Source organism: Aristolochia californica, unplaced genomic scaffold, assembly GCF_029961685.1.
Source record: "Aristolochia californica isolate CCGP_79_NKW_82.1479 unplaced genomic scaffold, dmAriCali1.0.hap1 SCAF_2, whole genome shotgun sequence".
Classification (NCBI taxonomy): domain Eukaryota; kingdom Viridiplantae; phylum Streptophyta; class Magnoliopsida; order Piperales; family Aristolochiaceae; genus Aristolochia; species Aristolochia californica.
The window spans coordinates 36,891,962-36,919,202 of record NW_027181881.1 but is presented as its reverse complement, the minus strand read 5'-3'; the positions used below and the strand labels follow the sequence as shown (position 1 = coordinate 36,919,202).

General features: G+C 37.0%; 1 pseudogene; it reads right to left on the bottom strand.

Moving 5' to 3' along the window:
• Window positions 1-1,814: 1,814 nt before the first annotated feature.
• On the bottom strand, window positions 1,815-26,756 carry LOC137955022 (putative leucine-rich repeat receptor-like serine/threonine-protein kinase At2g14440; annotated as a pseudogene).
• Window positions 26,757-27,241: the final 485 nt, after the last annotated feature.

Here is a 27,241-nt window from a genome sequence, read left to right as displayed (position 1 = left end):
TTTAAATTGGGGGGTGCCGCTATTAAGGTTTCATGATGTTAATCTGAGGAGCATCTCGAGTTGCATCCCAAGAGGTTAGAGAGAAACACCTGTAAGTGTACGATTTCTCAAGTAAACTATTTCATTTTCATAGTGGATTACTGTAGTGGTGCAAGATAGGACGTAGTCTCACTTTGAGGCGAACATATATAAATCTTGTTGTGCTTTTTCTTGCTTGCTTTTCCCTTCTTTTGCATTTATTATTATTGCTCTCATTAGTTTAGAATTAGGGCATCTAATTCCTAAAAACTAGTATCAGATCTTTGGTTTGTGATTGAGAGAAATGGCTGGCGGAGAAGGATCAGCACTTGGAATCAACAAGTTCGATAGTATGGATTTTGAGTTCTAGATGATGCAGATCGAAGATTATCTGTACAATAAAAAGCTGCACACACTACTTCTAGATATAAAGCCAATAGGTATGAAAGATGATGAGTGGAATTTCCTCGATAGACAAGTGTTGGGAGTAATCCAGTTAACACTGTTGAAGAACGTTGCTCACAACATGGCGTCAAAGAAAACCACAGCGGGATGATGAAGATTTTGTCTGACATATATGAGAAGCCTTTTGCAAATAATAAGGCACATATCAAGAAAAAAAACTCTGCAATTTAAAGATGATAGAAAATACATTAGTGGCATTGAATTTGAATGAGTTTAGCACAATTGTTAATCAATTGACCTCAGTTCAGATTAAATTTGATGATGAGGTTCGTGTTTTAATTCTTTTGGCGTCTCTACCAAATTTTTGGGAGCCTATGAGGGCTACGGTCAGCAACTTGTAGGCAACAAGAAGTTTATTTTTAATGATATTTTGGAAACCATTCTTGCGGAAGAAGTTCATATAAATGACTCCAGAGAATCATCGCCATCTAATTCTGCCCTAAGTGTTGATACTAGGGGCAACAACTTCGAGAGGAATTCCGAAAAGGGCAATGGTAGAGGGAAGTCAATGAATAGAAAAAGCAAGTCCAAATTCGGAAGAAATGTGGAATGCTAGAATTGAAACAAATCTGGTCACATAAAGAAGAATTGTAGAGCATCAAATAAGGATGAAAAGAAAGGTGATGCTGCAAATACAGTGATTGAAGAAGTACAAGATATTTTACTCTTGTCGGTTGATAGCCCTATTGATTTTGGGGTGTTAGATTCAGAGGCTTCTTTTCACACCACTGTGCACCATGAGATCATACAGAATTACGTTGTTCGAGATCACAGGAAGATGTATCTTGCTGATGGAGAACCTTTGGATATTATCGGTATTGGTAATGTCAGTTTGAGGATGTCAAACGGGTTAGTGTGGAAAATTCACAGGGTGGGTCAGGTTGGGGCCAAGTTTCCCAAAACCTGAACCCTGACCCCAAAATCCGAATTCCAAAAAAATTTTGAAACCTCAAATCCGACCCAACTTAATAACATAAATCTAATCCATTCTCGTCCCATCCGTATAAACCCGATCCATCCCCATAAATCCAACCCACCTACCCCGTCTCTACTCTATTTCATATCTTCACTTCGTCCCCGTTGGTCAAGTTTTTGGAAACCCATCTCTAACCCGAAACTTGACGGATGTTTTCCTTACTCTTCACCAAACAAGAGCTCCGCATCAATATTGAAACAAAAGGGAGCAGACCAGCGTACCCTTTTTTTCTTCTAACCACTACAGATGAATAAATCATGGAGAGGTCCTGGTAAGAAACTCCTGGTTAGTTTCTTCAAGTAGTTCAAGAAAGGCAAAGTAAAATTTGCTACATCATGGGTCAAGATGCTGCCACTTACTGAAGGAACAATCCAGGTTTAGCTAATAGGCTCATTGGAACTTGACCGGTCAGGTTGTTATTTTGAACAAAACTGTTAAATGGAGAAAGAAGTTTCTTCTATGATGTGCTTCTAACATCTAAAATAGCTCAGCAAGTGACAGCATTGAAAACTGTCAATTGCTTCTGTAACCAAAACAAACAAAACAACTCACTCTTCTAGTTATTAGACATATCATCCTGAAACTTCCATACAATAGGTGAATGGGAAGACAATTAGTGTTTTAAGAATCTGACATAAGAGATCTGACCTCCAAAACATGCTCCACTCCAGTTACTTTCAGAGACAACCTTGGGTTCCTTTTGACATCAACTAATTTTCCCATTAAGTGCTAGGATTCCTGTGTTAAGATGTTCTACATATTTTGGTATATAAGACTAATGTACAGCTGTTTTCCAGTCCTCCCGTTTAAAATGGAAGGTCAAACTAACTAACGGGGGAAGAGTGGAAGGCCAAGCAGCTCCCCCCATCTATCCACTTTTGAGTGGAAAGAGATGACGGGAAGCAATAGAAGCCTTCATCTGATCCCTTTTTTTCTGTTCTGCTGAGGGGGCACTCCAGTCATTACTCCTTAATGGGGGCAGCTGGAGCCTCCCCTCCACCCCCTTCCACAGAACATGAAAACAAAATACAGAAGGGTGCAACAGGGACTGCACTCGTCCATTAGTGTCACCTCAGTAGTAGATGATCCATAACCAAGTACAAAATCTTGGGTTCAACTTTTTGGCTCTAAGCTTCGGTGTGAATTGGATACCTTTCTTTGGTAACTAATCTAAATAATGTAGATCATGCTTGTTAATTTTCATCCTAAACTCAATCAAACTGTGTAGCTCAGTTCAAAATTTCATAATAATGATGTTTCATGGTTATAACTAATGTTTCGGCTAAACAGGTCTATAAAAATTTAACTCCATGACCGAATGGCAGGGTTTATTCATGTGAACTCTTGAGTTCATGCATCATGTGTAATGAGGTGTGTGCACTCAGCATTTAAAAAATACTAGACTAACTTATTTTAACTTGAATAGTTCCAAGTTCTAACTGCCAAGTAAACAGACTGACTACTGAACCCAGCCACATTGCGGATATCAAAATGGTCTAGGAAAAGTGTAGCCTGTATTCACAACAACAACAATTGTATGAGTGGATGTATTCAAAACAGTTCCAAACTTACAGTTCATGTAAACTATCAATCACAGCAAGCGATGAGGGAATCTCTCCAGCGAACTCATTGCCCTGCAAATGCCTGCGGATAAAGGGAAATAAAAAAGGAAACAAATATGGAAAAAGGTGTTGGGATTATGGTTTCAAATATATTATTTATAAAATAAAATTACCATGATTATATAAGCGAGGGACCCACTTCTAGATGATTTGTCATTGGATGTTCAGTACATGGAATAATAGCCAGCACATCCCCCTATAAAGGTAGATTAAATAGGTGCATTGACTTAGTGGACACATCCCTTGGGAATAAGGAAATGTATCTCTCTTGAGGGATATATCTCTCCTAAGAGGATGTATCCTTATGAATAGTGATTAGTGCCACACCCTTTGAAAATCTATAAATTCCTTCATGGTCTTACAAGTGAGGTTAATGCTATTTGCACACCCAGTCTGGCTGAACAAGAGCAACCTTATCACTTGTAAACGAATTATCAAAGGGTATCTTGTACACTTCAAGTTTTATTTATATTCTTCAAGATGAAAGGTACACTCTCTTTATTCTTCTTATTTCAATTCTATGATATATGTATGGCTCTCATGATAAGGAGAATTATGGACGATTTAATATCTATTTCTATGATGTTTATTTTATTATTATTAGACATTATGTTTAACAATTACAAGTGATATATACCTCTTCTTGTATCATAGAGATAGATTCTAATTTTCTATATTTTTCCATATTTATTTTTTATTTTTTGGCTATTTATTTGTGAATGGATATAAGTCTAGTTTAGGCTTATTGTGTTCAGGCGCCACAGGCGCATGCCTTCATATGCGCGGGCCTTCATGCACGCGGACTGTTGTGCATGGGTCTGTTGGTGCGGGCCCACCAATGCGCGGGCAGCTGTTTGGGCATGCCTGTTTACGCGTGGGCTTGTGCGGTCCGGGTCTGTAATGACCTAGGACCATGAGCCAAACCGGATTTTGCTTATATAATGAGCCAGAATGTGTTTTAAGAGTTTTATGTGTGTTTATTTTGAGTATAATTTATTTTATATGTTATACTAGTTTCATTATACGATTAGCAAAATCCCCAAAGGGTAATGCGAGTTGTATAATTAGATTAGTATATTATAAATTAATTCATATGAATCCCCAAAGGGTAAGTATGAATTAATTTGTTTTGTTTGTTTGTGATATTGTTGTTTTTTTATTATGTGTGGAATGATTTGGCTAGTAACTCTCATGAATCCCTAAAGGGTAAGTGGGAGAACTAGATAGCTGAGATGATTGGATAATTACGTATGTTCTCCCAAATATTGAAATATTTTCTGGATAACAGGAACATACAGTAGTGGATATAATTTTGTTTGAGTCCCTAAAGAAAAATGTACTTGATGGGACTAATTATGTGACCTGGTCACAACGGGTTGACTTAATGCTACGAGGCTATAGGTTTGATAAGACTATCAAAGTGGATACTCCTCCTAAAAAACCTTCTCGAGTAAACTACCCCGATAATCTGAAACAGTATAAGGACCTTAGAAAATTCAAGGAATGGGATGATGCTAATAAAATTTCTAGGTCACATATTCTTGGGGTTCTAAACGAAACTCTCTTGATGATTTATTTTCATGTCCCCACTACAAAAGAGATTCTTGACCAGTTTGAGGCTAAATATGGTATAAAGTTGTCTACTCACATCAATAACTTATGACCAAATTTCACTCGTGCCAAATGCGAAGAAAATGCTGATGTGAGAAAACATGTAAATGACATGTTTGCCATGGCAGATGAGTTACAATATCATGGTAGACCAATAGATGAAGAAACTAAAGTGGTCACCACTATCAACTCTTTACCCAAATCTCTCAAATATATTCAAGATTTTTGTCCAAGACGAAGTGGACTGTATTTGATTTGGTTAATATCATCGACCACCAGTCTGATAGACTCAATCCAAGTATTGAGTTAGATAAACCTTCACCTAGCGCTAACGTAGTTTTGAAGCCGAAGAAGAAGAATTTTAAGAAGAAGGGAAAGAACTTTCGATTTCAAAACTTCAAGGACAAAAAGGTCAATCAACTAAGGGTTGAAGTACATGCAAATCAACGTGTTTGCTTCTTCTGTAATAAGATAGGACATATAAAGAAGTATTGTAGGGCTTTGAAAACCATACAAGAGGGGCAACAAGAGAAAACTAGTGAGTCCTTATCCCTTGAAACTTGTACTATTTATATCAAGCCTTTTAGTTGGTGGGTTGATTCTGGTGCAACTGTTCATGTATCGAAGGAATTGCAGAACTTCAAGGATCTAAGAAAGATTGAGGAAAGAACAAGCTTTATTTACATGGGAAATGATGAAAAGACCATTGTGGAAGGTTTAGGAACTTACCAGCTAAAGCTTATTGATAACAAGTTTTTTTATTTAGAAGATTGTCTTTATGCACATTCTATGAGAAGAAGTCTATTATCTGTATCTTGTCTTGAGAAACTTGGATTTACATTTTACTTTGGAAGTGGAAAGTTTCTTATGTTACAAGATGATAAAGTTATTTTAAGAGGTTTTCAAAATTTTGGTCTATATCAATTGCAACTTAGTGGAAATATGGTGTTCAATGTTTCTACTTCTTCGGATATTAAAGAAAATGAATTGTATTTGTGGCATTTACGACTAGGGCATGTAAACAAGGATAGAATTACAAGACTTGTGACACAAGGATTATTGAAAAATCTTTCATATAATGATTTTCCTATATGTGAGTGTTGTATATATGGAAAAATGACAAAGATACCCTTTCCATCCAAAGGCTCAAGAAGTTCTAATGTTTTGGATATTATTCATTCTGATATATGTGGACCTATGAATGTGAATACTCGTAATGGTCATTCATATTTTATCACATTTATAGATGATTGCTCAAGATATGGAAGAGTATATTTACTGCATAGAAAAAATGAGGCCTTAGATTATTTCAAAACCTTCAAATTGGAGATAGAAAATGCCACAGGAAGAAAAATCAAAACATTGCACACCGACAAAGGTGGGGAGTATTGTTCGGAGTTATTCTCTGAATTTTGCAAGTCAAACAGGATTATCCATATGTTTAGCATGCCTTATACACCTGAACAGAATAGTATTGCTGAAAGGAGAAATAGAACCTTACTAGAGATGGTAGGATCTATGATGGCACTTACAAATTTGCCAATATCCTTTTGGGGCGGAGCACTATTGACAGCTACCTATATCTCAAATAGAGTGCCTTCAAAGTCGGTTGAGAAAACACCTTATGAGGTATGGTCAAGCAAAACTCCTAGTCATAACCATTTTAAAGTATGGGGATGTGTGCTCATGTTTTAAATCTTGATCCTAAGGACAATTTGAAGGCTAAGACTCGAATATGTTTATTCGTTGGGTACTCTAAACATTCAAAAGGATATAGGTTATATGATCCCAAGGAGAAGGTGATTATTGAAAGTAGACATGTAAAATTCATTGAGGATAGATTTGATTGTGATGAAGATTTAAGAATGAAGTCTGAATTGGAAGAATATGTTGAAATCTCTTCTTATGAATCTCCTTCTAATATAGAGAATTCCACCCAAACGGATATTCGAAGAGGGACTAGAGAAAGAAAACCTAGTCAACTCTTATCATCTTCATATTTTTATACCTATGCTGGAGAAACTTATGAAAGAACAAGGTTGAATGAAAACGTTACTGATCCTGACACTTACGAGCAAGCACTCCTTGATGTGGATTCCGACAAGTGGAAGTCGGCAATGGAAGAAGAGATGGACTCTATGTATAAAAATGAAGTTTGGAAACTTGTTGATCCTTCTACATTGGTTAAGTCCATTAAGTGCAAATGGATTTTTACAAGGAAGAGAAATATTGAAGGTAAATTTAAAAGATTCAAAGCTCGTCTTGTTGCCAAGGGTTTTACTGAACAATACGGGATTGATTATGATGAAACATTCTCTCATGTTGCACGAATACAATCTATTCGGGTATGCTATGAATGGAGACCGCTGAACTGGAAAATTTGACAAGTATGGATTTGGTTTATTCCCCAGCCTAGGATATCTAAGATATATATTGTGTAGGCCCGGGTTAACTACACATGTATATTAAAGTATTTAAGGTAATGCCTATGGTCATGGTATGGTTTTATGTATCAAGATTGATTTTTCATGCTTTTTCAAAAATCAGAATTTGAAATGGATTTGAAACCAAGTGGGAGTTTGTTAGAATTATGGTTTCAAATATATTATTTATAAAATAAAATTATCATGATTTTATAGGCGTTGGACCCACTTCTAGATGTTTTGTCATTTGATGTTCAGTACAGAGAATAATGGCCAGCACATCCCCCTATAGAGGTAGATTAAATGGGTGCATTGACTTAGTGGACACATCCCTTGGGAATAAAGAGATGTATCTCTCTTGAGGGGATGTATCTCTCCTAAGAGGATGTATCCTTATGAATAGTCATTAGTGTCACACCCGTTGGAAATCTATAAATTCCTCCATGGTCTTACAAGTGAGGCTAATGCTATTTACACACTCAATCTGGCTGAACAGGAGCAAGCTTATCGCTTGTAAATGAATTATCAAAGGTTATCTTCTACACTTCAAGTTTTATTTATATTCTTCAAGATGAAATGTACGCTCTCTTTATTCTTCTTATTTTAATTCTATAATATATGTATGGCTCTCATGATAAAGAAAATTATGGAAGATTTAATATCTATTTCTATGATGTTTATTTTATTATTATTAGACATTACGTCTAACAAAAGGAAATCAGGAAATAAACATGACAATTGGAGGGAAGCAAAATAAAGAAAGTAGGGCCCCAGAGGTTTACAATCTCTCCAGCCTCCTTAAGTTGCCAAGATCTGGAATAGGCCCCGTCAAATTATTATGCCCAAGGATGCTGCATTTACATTAAGCTTTTGCAATATTAAGCATGAAAATCCTTCTTTTCACTAACAACGAAAATTTTCTCAGCTTACATGTCATTTAATGCAGTAAAGTTGGCTATGCTGGGGGACAGTGAACCGGAGACACCCATGTTTGACAAATTCCTGAAAAATACTAACAAAGATAAACTTCAGCAAAATGGAAGCAGTACATAACTCGAGGTCAGCAAACTACTGAAATGAGTGCTAGCACTTGAATGCTTGAACTCACAAAGCCACTACTCAGCCATTGGGTCCATCAGAGCAGATAACTCCTGTCCATGAGTAACTCTGAGGGAAGCAAGGGTCCCCATTCCAATCTAGTGGTAAATTTTGAAGACTTTTCTTCAGTTTATCTGAAGAAATTACTTCAATTAGATATTTAATATACCATGTCAGAGACGGATCAAGAGAGACAACAAAGAAATACAAGTTAGTGTAAGAATCAAATGAACCGTCTCGTGTAACAGTCCTTCCTCCAAGAACTAGCATGTTTAAAACTTCTCCTGCATTGATCAATGGAGCCATGACTGATCCATCAGCTGGAGTTAACACGAGCTTAGTGGGACCAGAGAGAGGCCACTGTGTTGCACAGACCACCACCCCAGACTCGGTGACATTCAAGTTTTTGTAATATGGAAAACCATTGATGGAGACATCAAATACTCTTGAGCCATCTGATGAGGAATCATGGTGGTTCGCAAAATAAAGAGCAATATAATAGCTAGAGTTCAATAGTGACATAGGTGGCCAGAGTAATTCCATGGGCTTTGGTAGGTCCGTTGTCAGAGCTGCACCAAACACCTTTGATGGTGGAAGGTTCCAAATGTCAGAAACGGAGATATTTCCACTGTTGGTTGTTGGAATAAGATTACTGGCATGAAATGGCTCCCAGAATCTATCAAATGGGTCATCAGGAAACCTGCACTTTCACATTTGCAGACAAGGGATGTTCAGAATTTTTATAATGAATAAAAATAACTTGAATATATACTTCAGAATCGGTACATTCACAAAGTACAATGCTGTCAAGTTCGTTCAAAAGGACAAAAAAGAAGAAGAGTCCTCTTGATCAGCGACAAAAGCTTATAACATAGCATCCCAAACATCATTTTAATTTAGAGGATTTTCATAGAAGGTCCTGTGGAGCCTATCAAAGATATGTGCAATGGGCATCCGATAAGGGGAAAAGAAAAACCAGGTTTCTGGTTATGTTTCTGCTTTTATGCACTCTCTTTTCATAAGATTTTAGCAGAATTTTTTTTCTTCGCTTAAAATCTTGTTCGTTTCTTGTTCTTTTCTTTTTTCCTAAATGACCAGTTTGAGGCACAAAAACTTGAAAATGACAATTTTTGTCAGAAAGAGTTTTAATGAACTGACTAGGGAAGATAAAGAGCAACTCATAACAAACTCCAAAGCCTTCAACTTATTTTTGTGTGCCTTAGGACCAAATAAGTTTAATCCGGTCTCCACATGTAACACCTCAAAAGAAATTTGGGATAAACTAGAAGTCACACATGAAGGGACCACTAGAGTCAATGACTCTAGGATTAGATTGTTTATTTCCCAATATGATGAATTCAAAATGAAATTGGGCAAATCAATAACTGAAATGAACTCTAGGTCTACTCACATTATAAAAGAATTGAACATTCGAGGAGAAGAGAACTCACCCTATAGGGAAAACGACATGCTTCTTAAGGCACTTCCAAAGTCATAGGACATGAGGAAAGATCATCATCCATGAGAATGCTAACTTTAGAACCATGAGCTTGGAAGAGCTTCTAGGGATTCTTCTAGCATGTGAGATGGAACCTCGAGAATAAGAAAAAGAGCAACTCAAAAGAAAAAACCCTTGCTTTTAAGGCCAAAACTAGTGCTAAAAATGACTCTAGTGAAGAGAGCCCTAATGAGGTGAGCTTCATCAATAGACATCTACTAAAAAATTATCGAAAGAAGAAGAACTTTAGAAAAGGCCAATTAAGAATTCAAAATGAAAAATATTTTAAGAAAATTGATGTTTGTTTTAAGTGTGGTAAGCCAGAGCATGGAAGAAACAAATGCCCAAAACTAGAAGGAAGAACCCCTTCCTTAAGAAAAGATCCAAAGAAAAAGAAAAAGAAAGTCTTGACCTCAGCTTGGGATGCTATGGAGGAAGATTCTAGCCAATGAGAAGAAGAAGAAAGTGACATAGGACTCATGGCTTTTGAGGAAAATGATAAGAAGTCTACAAGTTCCAATGAGGTAAGCAACTCAGACTATGAGCATGAACATGAATGACAAAAGAAAGTCTTGATCATAGCTTTGGATACAATGGAAGAAGAGTTCAGCCACTTCAAGGTGTAATAACGTGATATAGGACTCATGCCAATTGAAGATAAAGACGAGTCTACCACTTTGGAAGACGTAAGTGACTCAAACTATGAAAGTGAATTTGAATAAAATCTATTCATAGTCTAAACAAATATAAAGAAAAATGCAATACTCAATGACAAGGATTTAAAAGCTCAAGGAAAAGCTCATTTCCTTGAAGGAAGCACATGAAAGTGTTGAAGTAGTTTGAATGGTGTTCTATGTAATTATGAGAGAGAGTGGCATAAGCTATAGTTCGTAGTTAGTTTAAGTGTTCTTTTTTATTCTTATTGTTGATTTCTAAGGTCAACACATAAACACAAAATATCTCAAGGGAATGAGAGAAGAGCGGAACTCTAACCTTGGTAGAGAGGAGAGAAGAAACCAAGGGAGATGAAGAAGAAAAAAAGACAGAGAGAGGTGTAAGGACAAATTTGAGCCAAGAGGAGGAAGCTTGAATGTTCTAGCCCATACTTTGAGGCTTTATTTATAATTGTGGGAAGATATTTACAATGATTACAATACCCTTAAGGCTACGTGATTCAAAAGGAAAATGACATATGAGGACATACACCAGCTTACATAATTAAAATTTTATGCCATTTATATGGAAGTTTTCCTTATTTACTAGTCATTTCATCCCTACACACACGGGTATCTTTTAACACTACCTCTCAAACTGGTGTTTATAACTTCACTTTACAAATAATCTTGGTCAAGAAACTTTTGTGCTTGAAAATAAATTTTGATTGTCTTGCTTTGATTCCACTTGCTCTAGTACACATCTTGTTCATAGTCTTCATCTTGTTCTCTCCCTTGAATATTCTAATCACATCAAGTTTTACTACCACAATATGTGGAATTCTTCATCCTAGATTATACTTCTTCTTCTTCTCAAACATGGAATTGGGAAGGAGGCGCAACCCCTAAAATACTCAAATTCCAATCTAAATTCTTACATGTAAAGAAAATAAGAAGAGGACATACATCAAATCAATAGAGTAACGAATGTCACCAAACTTGATTCAACTTGTAGAATCCTTCATAGTAGATTATGTCGCCTACCTCATCCTTCATACTTCTCCTTCAATTCTCCCCCTCAAGCTAGGAGGTAATGGAAATGATTCCAACTTGAAACAAAAAAAATAGTTGTAGTAATTATCTCCTTCATCAAAATGTCCCAAGTATAAGCACTCAATCAGGCACAGACTCCCAAAATGTAAAAAACATGAGTGATAAAGTAGGAATCAAAACCAACCTCAACAGATTTCGAACAAAATAGTGATAATAATCACTAAAGAGGGTAATGCCTATCACTCAAAATATGACAATAAAAACCCAAAGGGTATTAATAAAAAAAAAAGTCTCAACGGACTTAAAAGCACCCATATATAGAAAAAAAGACCAACCAAACCAATGCACCAAGGGGTTGGCCTATGAGGGTAAACAAGAGTAAAAAAAGGATGGTAGGATAAAGGTAACCAAATAAAATGGGTAATGGTGGATTGAAGAAAGAAAAAATAACGACCACCGTAATAAGAAGGAGAGTGTGATGGTAGTACTAAAATAACATAAAATGTTTTACCAAGTATGACTCAAGAGGGAGTTAAAAAAATTCCTCTATGAACACGATGATTGAGGAAACTTTACAAAAAGGTTATCTAATAAGAAAGTTTTGAGATGGAACATAATAATGGAAACTTTCTAAACATAGACTTCTCATATAAAAAAATTATATTTTAGCACAACTAGACCAATTTGGAAAGAAAATGTTAGAAGATTGGCTCAAGCCCACACGAGTATGGAGAAGGCCCACACGTCCAAGATGGGTGGCATGATAGTAAATAAAGTGTCACCTCATAAAGATGGCACAAGGGTATAGTTAGTCAAGGAGTACATGTCTACTCATGTCTTTTCTCTTGTGAAGCTTGTAGCCATAAGGGTATTTTTGGCAATGTAGCATCCTCTCAAAAATTATAAATAGACGACCTTGGCATGAGGTGGAGCATAAAATCTATCTCCCCTTCTCTCAATTCATCCAAGCTCTCTTACTGTAAAGGCACTATCTCGTTTCTCTCTTACTCCCTTCTTTACCCAAGTTCCTTCTCTTCTTCTATTCTTTTCTCCTTCTCTTCTTCTCTTCTTCTCTTCTTCTCTCCTGCTTCTAATCATGGGGTCCTAACATCAACATGGTATTAGAGCAATGAATTTAGGATCCTCACATCAAGATGATGCTCTAAAGTTTCTATGATCAAAGCTACTTATGCAAGGCTCCTTGTGAAGCAAAATTGAAGCTTGTTAAGATAAGTTTCTTGTTCTCATTATTATTATCTATTGACGGCTTCTTGATCTCTAATTTTTTCTCTAGAAGATTATTTAGAGATTATCCTCTTCATCCTATTATAATATTGAGATTCATATCTCTCAGTTTGGAAGAAGTTTGTAAAGGTTGTATTTTTCAGTCAGTTTGCAAGTTTTTGCCAGAAATTGGTTATGTTGAGATTTTTTTTGCATGGTGTTGAATTTATGGAAAAGAGAAATACTTCACTGACTTATTGTAATCAAAGTACATAAACCTCTATTTATAATAGAGGAAGATAGTAGAGTCCAACTACAATTAAACTACCCTTGTCCCAATTACACCCAAACTCTAACACTTTAAGATAAGTCATAGTATAATTAAATAACCCAATATAAATAGAAGACTAACATGAGTAAAACTCTTCTGTGAGACCACTTTCCATAATAATTGTGGCTCTATAAGACCTATTCTTGTGTAAGATTCATAATGCCACCTCACATGATCATGGTGGGTCCCACCAACTCGTGTGATCATGGTGAGTTCATATCTTATGGGTTTGGGCCCATCTTCCAACACACTTGGATATGTGGGCCTTCCTTGGTCGTGTGGGCTTGGGCCTATCTTCCAACACTCCCCTCAAGCTAGGGGTGAGAGAACATTATGAATTCCCATCTTCCTGCAAATGATATATAGGATCTTCTCGTATGAAATGGCAGTCCTCCATATCTTCTAACACTCCCCCTCACTCTGGTGCTCTCTTCCATGAGGCCCGGCTGGCATATGATAAGTGAGATTAAAATCACTCCAAGCCATATGACATCACTCCATACTCCAGTCATAACCCATGCTGGATGTAGGGCACACTCCTGTCATTCACAGGTAGTGGCACTCCTATCTTTCACAGGTAGTGGGTCTATACGTAGTGCTCAAAAGTGTAGTAAAAGTCCTCCATCACCGTGTCTCTCCACAAGACAACGACTCTCAAGTGGTAGGAGTAATAAATGCCAATTAAGGAGAAGGGGGGGGAGTCTTCTTATATGTAGTAATAAGTTCCTCCATCATGGTGTCCCAACTAGGGCACCAACTCTCATAGGTAGAAATGGGTGATAAATGTCTGACATTCACAAGATGGTGATGTGACACGTGATAAAGGCATGTCGTTCCCAAGACAACGATAAAAGACGTGATAAGTGGGTAATGCCTGTCATTCACAAGACGGTGATAAAAGACTCATGGGTACATAAAAAAGTTCAATGGACTTAAAACACCCAACCATGATGGACTTAAACTCCCAACTGAAGCAACATGCAAGAGGTTGGCCCAAAGATGTATGTGAGAGTCAAATAAAGTATGGTCAGAGAAAGGCTGCCAAATAACCAATGGGTAAAGAGGAAGATAGGATGTTGAGGTCACCACTTCTTCAATAATAATGCCTAATCCAAAGAGACACAATAGCCGTAGTTGAAATATGCCTGGGCCCTTATAACACAAACCAAAATAATAAAAATCCTTGTTAAAAGACCCATGAAATAATCCGATGTGAGTTTGTACCAAATAATGTGTTGACCAAGGAATATGTTGCGAATACTTCAAAATAATAATCCATCCAGAGAAATTGGATCAAGTTGAGCCAAGTCAGGTATCACAAATAATTACCACAATTATTATTGCGAGTCAGGATTCTTGGTCTTCAATTTTCTTTGCTTTTTTTTGTACTTCTTCTTGTAGTTCCCCCCCTCAAGCTGAGAGGTAATGGCAGTGATCCCAGCTTGAAAAAATTAACATATATGTAGCAATGTTTTAGTAGTATAGCAGTAGAAAACCTGTAAATGATGAAATTCCTTAAGATTAATAAGGACACATGAAATAATTCGGCTTAAATTCGGATTTTTCAATGCAATAGGATACCAACATTACATTTGATTCTTGCAATGCGAATATATCCTTAAATATAGATCAGATTGACATAAAATTTTCTCCTTCTAAAACTATACTTAAATAAATTTCATCCAAGTATAACTTCACTTCATAAAATATATTTCTATTGAGATATATAATCTGGTACATCTCGGTCTCTGTAATCTAGTCGAACTTAGTACTCTTTCTCCTTTTGCCAGCATAACCATTAATTCTTCCAACATCAATATCTCCTTATAAAAAAAACAGATAGAGAATTGGTTGAACAGGTAAAAAAATAGACTTATAGATATTTCTTGCGATATAAAATTCACCATATAAAGTCTCGTTCTTGATGCATAAAATAGCTCGGAAGTTGAAGCTTTATGCTACTGCTTGAACCTCTTTTGTAATTTGACCTTCGCTGATTCAAATATCTATTTCTCTTTGTAGATAACTCCGATTGGAAAAATTCATTTTTCGTTGGAAAGTAGACTCGAATATATTTCTGTAAATATATAATTTGTAATATTAAAATCTCAGTATAAAGGTGAAAACGTAAAGGAAATAATAGGTATAGGAACTAAAAAAAAGATAAATACGAACCTAAACTACTAGAGATAATAAATTAGAAAAGATCACATTACCTCTGTGTAGGGGTGGCATCGAGCCGAGCCGAGCTTGAACCTGCCTATGTTCAAACTGAGCTTAATTTAAATATTTCGAACTCGAGCTCGAGTCGAGCCCAGCATCAAGCATAAAATTGTTATCGAGATCGAGCCTAATAATTTTAACCAAGTTCAAGTCGAGCTCGAGCTTCAACATTCATTTCAAAATTTTCAAAAAATACATGACTTAAGTTCGAACTCCAACATACATTTAAAACTTTTCAAAAAATACATGTCAAATAAATTGTATATCAAATTATGCATAAATTTTACATCAAATTGGGCATACATTTTACATAAAACTGGGCATGACCTCTACATAAAATTGGGCATGACCTCTACTTAAAATTGGGCATAAGCGTGGCATCGAATCAAGCAGAGCCCAAACCTTCCTATGTTTGAGCCGAGTTTGATTTAAATATTTTGAACTTGAGCTCAAGCCAACCCTAGCCTTGAGCCTAAAATTTTAATTGTGCTTGAGCCTAATAATTTTAACCGAGTTCGAGCTTCAATCTACATTTAAAACTCTACATAAAATATATGTCAAATAAATTATATATAAAAGTATGCATTCATTTTAAAAAAAAAATTGATAGGGGAGGTTCGGGATTGAATCTCGATAATGGATTAGAATGCACCAATATTAAATTTTTTTGTCCCAAATGTTGTCTAGCTTATTTTTTAATATCTTAATCTGGCCATAAATTTACTATGGCCACCTTAGTGGCCCCGATTGAAAATTCTAGTTTTTCCTAAGATACATATTTCCAAAAAAAAACCTTTAAATAAAATCCTATTAGTATTAGTGACTTACTATAAAATTACAAGAAATATTTTAAAATTTTCTTAGGAAAGTTAAATGGACCTCTTATTGCCTCTTCTAGGGAAATAAATAAAAATTAATAATCAATCTAATATATAACTATACTTATCGATAAATTTTTAATCAAATAAAATGTCAAACACAAAATTGCTATAAAAATTATCTCATGCTAAAAGTATTACAACATCAACTGTCAAATACTTATTCAAAAAATTTCTATACAGTTTTCTAGCCCATCTTGGCAGGAAAATCTTACTTAAAAATTATATGATTTTTTAATAAGAATTTCCAATTAGAAAAATGTTGCCGAAAAACATGAGGTACTAATAGACCCTAGAAATGTATTTCTACTAAAAATATCTTTTCAACATTTTTTGAAAAAACCACTAATAGTCGATCCATGAGGAATCACGCGAGCAAAAGTCGCACGCATGAAAACGCACAATGACTTTCCGCGCACGCAGAGGGGGGGGTGGAATTCTATTGTCTCTGGTTTTTTGTCGAGTCGATGCGTAGGGAAGGGTTCTAGCGATGCCAGAGAGGACCTGTCATCGAGGCTAACAGTTGCGATAGAAGCAGCGACAAAGGCAGACGAGGGGAGGAAGAAATTGAAGGAAGAAATCGAACCGAGCAGCGGCGAAGGCGGCCACAACAGTGGATGGGAGGGGCTCGACAGTGAAGAAGGGAGGAAGAATCCCCCCCCCCCCCCCCTCGCTCTCACTCCCGACTCCCTACTCCTAAGCCCATTAACAAGCCAGCTCTTGAGCTTTCGAACCGAACCATGGTTCAGTCGAGCTCGACTCGTTAACTCAAACGAGCCTTATCTAGATCTCAAACTCGGTTTGAGATCCAAATAAATCGAATCGAACCGAGATGTAACTGAGCCAAGCTCGAGCTGCTTGCGAACCGGCTCGATTTGATGCCACCCCAACCTCTGTGGGTTAACCGAGTCAACTCACAAAACCTGCTTTGATACCATGTTGAATTTATGGAAAAGAGAAATACTTCATTGACTTATTGTAATCAGAGTACATGAACCTCTATTTATAATAAAGGAAGGTAGTAGAGTCCAACTATAATTAAACTACCCTTGTCCCAACTACATCGAAACTCTAACACTTAAAGATAAGTCCTAGCATAATTAAATAACCCAATATAAAAAGAAGACAAGCATGACTAAAACACCTTTAAACTGAAACTCTTCTGTGAGACCTCCTTCCATAATAATTGTGGCTTTGTAAGACTTCTTCTTGTGTAAGACTTCTTATTATGTAAGACTCACAATGCCACCTCACGTGATCATGGTACGTCCATATCTTATGGGTTTGGGCCCATCTTCCAACACACTTGGATATGTGGGCCTTCTATGGTTGTGTGGGCTTGGGCCCATCTTCCAACACATGGGAAGCTACTATTCGTCCATGCAAGCTTTCACACTATTTAAAATCCTTTATCTTGACCTGGTTATGATCCAATTTTGATATTTTTTGGTTTTAAGAAGTTTTGGGGAAAAGTTTGATACTTCTTCCTCCCTCAATGCTCCTTTAAAAAGTTGTTTTTTGAAGAACTAAGATTATTTAGTTTTTTTATTCATAGCCAATGGTAAATCCATTCTCCTTGCAAAAATTCCCACATGAATCTAAGGTTGGGATATCTATTTACAAAAAAAAAAAAAAAAAAAAAGCAAGGAAGGAGTTCAACTTGTTCTCTTGGAAAGAACAAGGTGGCCCAATGTATTTGAGGAGGATTTATCATTTTTAAAGATCTCAAACCACCTCAAGATCTCCATGATTAGGCTTGATTTATTGACCTCTATCGATCATATCTTGTGTAAATAAAAAAAAAAGGCATAATCTAGACTGGTTGGCGTTAACGTTATTTTTGGACACATCCTGAAAATTTTAGTCTGTTGGCAAGAAAAAGAAATTTCTCCCTTGATGTTCTTGATTGCTGTTTTTTCTCTTATTCTCAAAGGAAGATAAGAGGATTGATTAAAGCATCTTTAACATCTCATCTTGCCTCAAATATTAAGGACATAATCCAGACTTAGATCTATGAGTTGGCATCCATAATTGTTTTTGGAAAGATCTTGGATGATCTTCACATCTTGGTAAAGAAGATTAAAGTGGCCAATTCTTGCATAATTTGGTGCTTGATTGCCTATTTCTTCTCAATAAAAAAAGGGAAGATAAGAGGATTGATTCCACAATTTTTTGGACAACATGTGACTTTTATTAGTGGTTGTTTACTTGAAAAATATACTCAAACTCGGGCTACCTTGGAGTCCTACTCGAGCTCGTCTATTTTGTTAAAGAAAAAAATTGTTGGCTTGATTTGACTCTCGATTATTGAAGCTTATTCCATAAGATATATCACTTTTCTTGTTGAGTAAATTTTAATTCTCAACTTGTCTCAAATGTCTGAATAACACATCAGTAATAAGAGTGATATAGTCAAGATCACCATTATACCCTTGAGAGGGTTATCCAATTACTCGATCAGGTCCAAAACTATTAAAATGTTATTTATTACCCGAGACCTACTAGGTCACCTAACCAAGCTCGGTCCACCTATTGATGAAGAGAATAGTACTTACAATAAGTGGCGGAAGAATGACACCTTGGTCACCTAACCAAGCTCGGTCCACCTATTGATGAAGAGGATATGAGTTATTTCTCTGATACCATGTTACATTTATGGAAAAGATAAATACTGCATTTACTTGATGTAATCAGAGTACATGAACCCATATTTATAATAGAGGAAAGTAATAGAGTCCAATTACAATTAAACTATCCTTGTCCCAATTACACCCAAACTCTAACACTTAAATATAAGTCCTAGCATAAATAAATAAAAAAACATAAATAGAAGATTAACATAACTAAAACACCTTTAAACTGAGACTCTCCTATGAGACCACCTTCTGTGAGACTATTATAAGACTCCACCATATTAATTCTGGCTCTGTGAGATTGCTTACTGTTAGAGTCACGTAAGAAGCTTCCATATCTTCTCTTCAATACTCCCCCTTGTTGGAAGATGGGCTCAAGTCCACAAGCTCAAAGCTAGAAGCCCACACATCAAACGAGTGGCAAAGTGGTTATTTATGGTATGTTCCATAAGGATGGCATGAAGATGTAAATACGTTGTCTTTGTATGTCTTTTAAACTATTGAGTTGTAACCCTAAAGGCTTTGTAACACTATAAATAAGAGCATTGGCTAAGAGGTAAGGCATTCAAGCCTTCTCCTCTCTTTGAGAAAACATCCAGCCACCCTCTCTTCTCCCTTGACGTATTCTCTCCTTCCCTTAATCCATACTCTCCTCTCCAGCGTCCTTCTCCTTTCTCCCTCTTCTCTCTCTCCTCTCCTTGTTCTTCCATGTTAACCTAGAATCATTCTCATGGGGTCCTAACTTCTACATGGTATCAGAGCTTGGAGGTTAGGATCCCTATTCAAGTTTGTATGTCATCCATTCAAGAAGTTATGTATAGAAGGACTTCTTCCATGAAGAGATAGGTAAAATCTATTCTTTTCATATTCTCTCTTTACGGTTTCAATTTTTTTCCGTCTTCTTGAATTCTTGATTCATGTCAAGGCAAGATAATATTCATAAACATTGTGAAGATCTATCTTGTATGACTAAAAGGATATTTTAGTCTTGACCATTTTTTAGCAAAATTACATGATTGATCGGTTGTTTTTTTCGATTTTTTATTTGGATTCAGTTACCTTTTTGTAAGGAGAATCAATCATTGTTGGTATGGGATTCCATCATATGTTTCTGTCAATTCTATAATCTAACGTTACTCATGGGAGTGTGTTATGTTGTTGGATGACTATTATATCTTTGATCAAATTCTAGCACTCACTTATCCCTATATTTTTTGCGTTTGAACTTCAACAATTGAATATATATTTTTTTTTTGAAGTATTCCCATGAGTTGGAATTTATTTTGCCAAGAAAGGCCATGTCTAAAGTTGCTCTCGGTTTTGTGGTTGAGTTTGGATTAAGGATAAGAGTTGCATCTATTTTCTTCTCTCTATTTTTTTTATAAATATAAGAGAAGTTGAGTAGTGACTGGTTCTTGTTATCTCTTGACAAAAGCACCAATTTTTCTATGATTTGGTGCTTATTCTCGTGAAAATATTCTCTACTTATTTTTTGTGGCTAATTTGGTGTACAGGTGCTTCAAATTACGTTGTGTAATTGTTATTTGAGCCCCTTTGACAATTGACCTGACTAGTTGATTTGCATCAACATGGAGAGTGGACAAATGAGTAATAAGAGTGACATACTTTATATTACTACAATTCCACTAAGGAGTCTTTCTAATTACCTCAACTGGTCACAATCGGTATAGAGGGTTCTCATTACTCATGACTTTCTCAGTCATCTTATCAAAATCCCTCCGATTGATAAAGAAGATGAAGTCTACCGTAAATGGGTCAAAAACGATAACATGGTTATCAGTTGCCTTATTAACAGCATGGAAGAGCATGTCGCAAAAAATGTGGTCCACTTAGAAAATTCCAAAGATATTTGGGACACATGTGCTAAGCTCTATTCCAGTACCACCTCCTTGCAAAGAGAATATGATGTTTTCCAAAGTATGCTGGCTACCAAATAAGAAGATAATATCCATGAATTTTTGGCCCGATTTCGTGGCCTTCTCCAATAATGGAAAATTGCTCAGCCATACTCTACTGACATTGTTGTCCAAGAAAAATAGCACGAGGCTCTGGTAGCAGCCATTTGCCTTACCAATATTAAGTCGTATCTAGAGGTGGGTAAGAGTCAGCTTCTTAGTTCCTCTGCCCTTCCCTCTTTTGATGACATAAGTGCTACATTGTTACTGATTCCTGATCCATCTCCTCCTTCTTCGATTGATGCGCCATCGGTTATGTTCTTTGGTAATCAAGGTACATCATCCCCATTTCAAGGACGCGACAAAAATACAAGAGGAGGCTGCAATAGAGGTGGTCGAACGGGTCTGACCCATTCCCGCACTGAGCCTCAATTGTGCACTTACTGTGGTGGTCAGAACCACCTTGTGGATTCATGTTGGAAACTCCATGGCAAGCCTGATTGGGCGACAACCAATCCAGCCTCAGTTAATGTTGAGAAAATGAGGATAGGACTAATTCTCATTCTGGGAATGTGACTATTTCTGCGGAAGACTATGCTGAAATCCTTATTGGATTAGTCCTCTACTCCACCAGGCCCTACTGCTACCACTACCATTGCCCCATGTATGCTTTGTTTCGATTCAACCCCTTCATCTTGGATCATTAACTATGGAGATTCCGAACACTTGTTAGGTAACAAACACATGCTTCATTCATTGTCTCCATGCCTTCCTCATAAATTTGTCATTATTGCTAATGGTTCCAAAACCAAGGTGCTTGGCAAAGGTTCCTCCTCTCTTACCACGTCTATTCCTCTCCAAGATGTGTTATTTGTTCCACAATTTCCGTTAAATTTTCTCTTTGTTGGTCAATTAACCAAACAAATGAATTTTTCTGTCACCTTCTCTCCATCTTCGTGTATTTTTCAGGATCTAACTACGAAACAGGTGATTGGTGATGGCCATGAAAAAGGGGGTTTATACTATTTGACTCTTCCACCATTAGTTGTTACTTCATCCACTACATCTGAGGCTCAACTGTGGCACAACCAGCTTGGTCATCCATCTACCTCCTCACTTTGTTCTTTAGTTCCATCTCTTAAATCTTTGTCTAATTTCAATTGTGAGGCATATAAATTAAGTAAGCATGTTAAGAGTACATATTCTCCTCGTCTTACAACTACTAGTATTGGTCCATTTGTATTAATACATTCTGATGTATGGGGCCCTTTAAAGGTCTTTAACATTTCTCGGGTTCAATATTTTGTTACTTTTGTGGATGATTTTACCCGAGTGACTTGGTTGTTTTTGTTTAAAGAACAATCAGAAATTTTTTCTATTTTTAAAAACTTTCATGCAATGGTTCTAACACAATTTGGAAAAAAAATTTTCAAATCCTTAGATCCGATAATGCTAAGGAATATTTGTCTAATGAGTTTAAATCATTTTGTTAGGTTAATGTGCTTCTTCATCAAACATCATGTGCCTATACCCCTCAACAAAATGGTGTTTCTGAAAGAAAGAATCATCACCTCCTTGAAGTTGCTCGGGGCCTCCTCTACTCCATGAAGGTACCCTACTTTTATTGGTCTCATACTCTTCTTACAACATGTTTTCTCATCAATAGGTTACCTTCATCAGTACTTAGAAATCAAACTCCGTATTTTGTTTTGTTTCATGGTGAAGATCCATTTTCTCTCCTCTTAAAGTATTTGGTTGCACATGTTTTGTTCGTGATACTTCACCACATAAAAGTAAACTTGATCATCAGTCTCTGAGGTGTATTTTTTTAGGGTATTCTCAAACTCAGAAATGATATATTTTTTATAATCCTACACTTCGGAGGTTGATGGTATCTCGGGATGTGACTTTCTTTGAAGACACTTCCTTCTACTCCTCACATGAGGCTCCTCCATGGTTTACATTTCCTCCTACCACTCCATGCCTACTTGTGCCGTTTAATGAAGCTATTACTCAACCCTCTGAAGCACTAGTTGTCTCCTCACCAATGGAGTTGTCTGATCCACCAGAGGTAAGTCTTTCTCCTCCTCCTATGTTGGGGCCTGAATTTGATACTCAGCCTATTGCATTACAAAAGGAAACCCATTCTTGTACTACGTCTCATCCAATTGCCAATTTTATGTCTTCTCATCGCATATCTTTTGAGTGTGTTCAGTTTCCTGTTTTTCTTTCGTATGTTTCCATACCACAATCCTATTAGGAGGCACTGAAGCATCCAGGATGAAAGTAGGCTATGGATGAAGAAATACATGCATTATATGAAAATCAAACATGGACAATGGCATTGCTCCCAAAAGGGAAAAGACCGGTTGGTTGCTGATGGGTTTTTTCGTTGAAACACAACCCAGATGGGTCGGTTGCTCGCCTTAAAGCACTCCTGGTTGCAAAAGGTTATACTCAGTGCTATGGGATAGACTATGAAGAGACTCTCTCCGGTTACAAAACTGAACTCGGTATGTATCATCCTCTCTATTGTTGCTAACTCATCTTGGCCAGTATATCAGCTTGATGTAAAACATATATTTTTATATGGTGATATACGCGAAGAAATTTATATGGTGCAACTACCAGGATATGTGGTTGAGGGGAAGTTTGTATGCCAGTTAAATAAATCTTTATATGGGCTTAAACAGTCCCCTCGGGCCTGGTTTGATAAATTCAATCAAGCGCTTCTACGATTTGGCTTTCATAGGTACTCGGTTGATCACTCAGTATACGTTAAAGATACTATCAAATGGAAGATATTATTGGCCTTGTATGTTGATGATATTATCTTGACTGGGAATGATGCTCATAGTATACAAGAAGTGAAGAATATGATAGGTCAAGAGTTCAAGACTAAAGATTTGGGTAAGCTCAAATATTTTCTGGGTATAGAAGTCCTTCAGTCAAACCATGGAATAGTATTGTCTCAAAGAAAATACGTCATGGATCTTCTTGAAGAAACAACAATGAAGGGTTGTAGACCAGTTGATACACCTATGGATGCGATTGAAAAAATGTGTCACAACTGAAGAAGATGTTGACACTGGAAAATATCAAATACTTGTGGGAAAATTGATCTATCTCATGGTAACCAGACCAGATATATTATATGTTGTGAGTGTGGTAAGTCAATTCATGTACAAACCACAAATTACTCACTGGCAAGCATAGGAGAGAATAGTACGATACTTAAAAGGTGCTCCAGGAAGAGGATTGTTATATGAACAATATGGTCACTTCAATATAGAAGGCTTCTCAGATGCAGATTGGGCTGGATCACCCGATGATAGAAAATCTACGTCTTGGTATTGTATCCTTGTTGGGGGGAACTTGATTACATGGAAAAAAAAAAGCAAAACATAGTTGTAAGATCTAGTGCTGAAGCAGAATATCGAGCTATGGCCCACACTGTAAGTGAACTTTTATGGATAAAGACTCTTCTTACCGAATTGGGATTTTATAGAGGGTCTATGGGTCTACATTGTGATAATCAAGCAACTATTCACATTACGTCAAATCCAGTCTTCCATAAAAAAACTAAACATATTGAAGTGGATTGTCATCTTATACTGGAAAAGTTTCAAGCAGGAATAATTTCTCTTAAGTATGTTTCAACTCAAGAGCAATTAGCTGATATCCTCACGAAATCGGTTACATCCAAAATTTTATCTTATATAGGTGACAAGCTGTGTATTTATGATATATTTTCTCTTCCAACTTGAGGGGAAGTATTGGAAGATGGGCTCAAGCCCACAAGCTCAAGGCTAGAAACCCACACGTTAAAGGAGTGGCAAAGTGGTTATTTATGGTATGTTCCATAAGGATGGCATAAAGATGTAAATACATTATCTTAGTATGTCTTTTAATCTATTGAGTTGTAACACTAAATAAGAGCATTGGCTAAGACGTAAGGCATTCAAGCCTTCTCCTCTCTTTTAGAAAACGTCCAGCCACCCTCTCTTCTCCCTTGACGTATTCTCTCCTTCCCTTAATCCATACTCTCCTCTCAAACGTAGCTCTCCTCTCTCTCTTCTCTCTCTTCTATCCTTGTTCTTCCACGTTAACCTAGAGTCATTCTCATGGGGTCCTAACTTCTGCACCCCTCAAGCTAGAGTTTATAACTTCAGCTTGCAATGAAAAGTATTTTTGGTCTTCAAGTTTCTTTGCTGCAAAATTTTCTTCATAGATACAAAAACTTTGTTGATTTTCAGGACTCCATGAATTTAGCTCATGGAGAAAAAGGGAAAGAAACCCATTGGGAGAAAACTGGAGGAAGAAGGGTTATGGAATTGATTATTCCTTACCCTCCCCTTGAAGCTCTATTTATATTTATGAAACTATAATATTACAATAATACCCCTGAACTTAGGGTTTAGGGTTTTTACCCTGGAACTTTAACATAATTACATCAATGTCATCTCTATGAGATGACCCTTTATTTACCATCCGATCATCAATGTATGTGGGCCTATGGGCCTTCTCTTGATATGTGGGCCTTGAGCCCGTCTTCTATTTCTCTTAGATGCATGGGTCTTCCTTAGTCTTATGGGCTTGGGCCCATCTTTTAATACACTTGGATGTGTGAACCTTCCTTGGTCGTGTGGACTTGGGCCTTGTATTCCAACACTCCCCCTCAAGCTGGGGGTGAGAGAATAGTATGAACTCCCAGCTTGTTGCAAATGATGTATAAAATCTTTCTTGTATAATGTGCCTTCATCTTTCAATAGCTCCCCTCATGCTGGTGCTCTCGTTCATGAAGCCCAGCTAGTATAATATCAATGAGAGTAAATCACTCCTAGCTTCTAAGATATTGCTCTGAAGTGTCCACCTCTACCACCGTGTCCTTCCATAGGACAACTACTCTCAAGTGGTAGAGTAATATATGATATTAATGGGGGAGAAGTAACATAAATATAACAATAAGTTCCTCCGTCATGGACTTCCAACCAAAAAAATTTGATATTTTTGACGGGGATGAAGTTCCTCTATCATGGACTTTCAACCACAAAAATTTTGATATTTTTTACAGGGATGAAGTTTCTCCGTCATGGACTCTCAACCACAAAAAATTGATATTTTTTACGGGGATGAAGTTCCTCCGTCATGGATTCCCAATTACAAATAAATTTGATATTTTTTACGAGGATGAAGTTCCTCCGTCACGGACTACCAACCAAAAAAAAAAAAATTGATATTTTTAACAGGGTTGACAATAAATAATGGTATGACGCTACCTCTTCTCCAATAATAATATCTCATCAAAAGAAACACAATAGCAGCAGCTGAAATGGGCTTGGTTTGGGCCCATTTAACACGACCCAAAATAATTATTGTAAAATGACCCATGAAATAACCCAATGCACATATCTAAACCAAATAATATGTTGACCAAGGAATAATCTCTCAATTTTTCAAAAATAATAATCCAGCCAGAGATAAAAAATTTACTGAGTCTCGCCGAAATCTTGGACACACATACCGAGGCAGAAAATAAGTGGCCCGAGTCAGGTCAACCCAGACCCGAGTTGACCCGGTCCGGGTTGATCTAGTTTGACTCGGTCTGGCCGATGCAAAAGCAGTAAGTGGTTGCTGGGTTGTTGGGTTGACCCGGTCCGGTCCGGGTTGGGCTGGAAGAGTTAACTCGGCGGTTTCCAGGTTGGAGCTCGCGCTCGACCCGGATTTAATGTTTCCGAAGTTGGGAAACATTAAATCTGGAACATCGTCGTCTTCTTCTTCCTCTCGGCGAACAGAGCGGAAACAACAAACCTTCGGGAGGAAATTTTCCGACAACGCAGCACGCTTCCTAACAGAGAGGACTTTCCGAAAATACTTCACTCCAGACCTTACAGAAATATCAGAAAATTTACCTCAAGAGGCAAATATTTTAAACGACAGCTCGAGTCATCGATATCTCACTCATCAATAGCCAAAAGAAGGACAATGATCGTTCTGATTCATAAAACTTCCGGAATCCCGTCCAAAAAAACCCACCTTATCCTTTTTCCAGAATCAACAAAAATGACAACCGCGAAGTTCAAAACCAGCAGAGTTTCCGAAATAAAATTTCTAACAGCTGGTTTCCGATTCATACTACATTCCAGCATATGACTTTCCAAGATGAACTATGCCGCTGGATCCTGAAACTTTCCTCTGTTAATGGAGCAGCAGAAACGGCAAGATTTAGCGGAGAATCAGCAACTAAGATATGATTTTCTGAAGGCTGCAATGTTCGGATTTAAAACAGTAACCGAAGCAAAAAAATAGAGCTCGCCCAATTTCCAGAATCTGTAATGGAGTAGGAGACTTATTTGTTGTCCAGAAACGGCAACACATCAGCGATGAAGACGTGAAATCAGAAGCATGAGATTAATCAGAAACCGAAGAGATAGCCAGAAATAGCAGCTGAACTCGGAGATTAAGATCGAGTAATGTTCCAGAAATAAACCCGATGCCATTCCATATTGGAATTGGAACTTGCTGTAATTAATATCCGTAATATTTCCGAAGATACGACCACCTTGGTAAAGGAGACAAGCAGAGAATTTTCGAATCCAGCAGGGACTGAATACCGAGA